Source organism: Octopus bimaculoides, chromosome 12 (genome assembly GCF_001194135.2).
Source record: "Octopus bimaculoides isolate UCB-OBI-ISO-001 chromosome 12, ASM119413v2, whole genome shotgun sequence".
Lineage (NCBI taxonomy): Eukaryota > Metazoa > Mollusca > Cephalopoda > Octopoda > Octopodidae > Octopus > Octopus bimaculoides.
This window is the reverse complement of record NC_068992.1, coordinates 63,453,688-63,455,310: the sequence shown is the minus strand read 5'-3', so window position 1 is coordinate 63,455,310 and position 1,623 is coordinate 63,453,688. Positions and strand designations below refer to the sequence as shown.

The following is a 1,623-nucleotide window of genomic DNA, read 5'->3' as shown; positions in this document are numbered from 1 at the left end:
TTTTTTTTTTTTTTTTGCAAAGGAGAGAATTTTATGGGGAAAATTCAGGCTGAAAGCTAGCAGAATGGTTAAAACTTCGAAAAACTTCCTTGCTGTTTTAGTTCCAGTGTTTTACATTCCAGGATAGCATCTCACCGAGCTCAGATCTGGCTTTCATTCTTTCGGGTCTCGAAATAATCAAGCAGTCTGGAGTCAAGTACTGGAGTCAAAGGTACCGACCAATCTCTTCCTCTCAGAACTGTTGGCTCCCACAGAATTTCAAGCCTTGGGCCTATAGTAGAAAGAATTATTATTATTGTTATTATTATTATTATTATTATTATTATTATTATTATTATTATTATTATTATTAAGAAGTCTTATTTTTATCACGTGCTTTCACTGCACTACCGAGTGCATCTCGGTGTACCTTCGGTATGTGCTGTGGTTTATTGTGGTGCTTTTATTGTTACTGTATTGAAAATGTTTTACCTAAGATGTGTGCGGTGCCTAGTACTATTTTCTGTATGTTTTATATACTTGTTAGTCCTGCTTTTGTGTTATGATTTCGTCTGAATGCTTTTTTTTTCCCTATCATATCTAATGCGTCTACTATGATGAGAATTGTTTCTGTATTTAGACTCCGCATATGAATTACCTCTATTTCCAGATCTTTGTATTTTGAAAGTTTCTCCATTTCCTTTAGAGAACCGTTGTCTTCTGTTGGTATTAATACATCGATTAGAAAGCAATTTTTTCTTGATCTCTGACAACTATATCCTGCATTTCCCAGACTATGGTTGCTTTCTCATTTTCTGTGACCTTTTCTGGCGTGTGCCTATACCATCTTTTTTCTGTTGTTATTCCATAATGTTGGCATAGCTTCCAATGTGTATAGGTCCCAACTCTGTCGTGTCTGTGAATATATTCCTTCTCAGGCAGGACTGGGTTGCTAGTGACAATATGATTTAATGTTTCTTCGCCACATATTGTGCTGTTACTTGTATTTACAATTTATTGTTTCTTCTCCAATAATTTATTGTGTCTTCTCCAATGATTTATTGTTCCTTGTTTTCAAATAACATTAATTTTAGTGCTGTTTACACCGTCGGATTGAATGGTACTACCCCAGGTGTCGAAACCATAGTGATATCAGCAGTGGGGCAGCTGATGATGGAGGGGTGTGGGATTGCTAGTATGGCTGTTACTGTATGTGCGGAATAGTTTTATATGACATTCATTTGATATGATCTTTTGTTTCTTCTCCATGTAATTTATAGGTGTGCATGTGAAGTACATGTGTGCGCATGTGTACATGCATGTTCTCGTTCTTCCAATCAGTGTGAAGCTAGAAGGATAAAGAGTATTTGATAACAACCAATCAAATTCCTTTTACTTCGATAACGACGGGGGTGGTGGATTGTCCTTTTTATTACAACGAATGAGCCTCCCTAAACAAATAAAAATATATCATACCACCACAACAACAGCAATAATAATAATAATAATAATAATAATAATAATATTAATGGTCACTATTATTAGACTAGAGGGCAAGAATTACTGGTCACCAGTTCTGGATAATCTTCTTCTTCTTCTTCTTCTTCTTCTTCTTCTTCTTCTTCTTCTTCTTCTTCTTCTTCT

General features: G+C 35.3%; 1 long non-coding RNA gene across 1 annotated transcript in view; it reads right to left on the bottom strand.

The window, feature by feature from the left end:
* Positions 1–13: 13 nt before the first annotated feature.
* Positions 14–1,623, bottom strand: part of LOC128249211 (uncharacterized) — a 10,064-nt gene continuing 8,454 nt past the window's right edge. The window contains exon 3 of the long non-coding RNA XR_008265329.1: positions 14–271. This is a non-coding gene — a long non-coding RNA (uncharacterized LOC128249211). The remainder of the gene's footprint in view (positions 272–1,623) is intronic.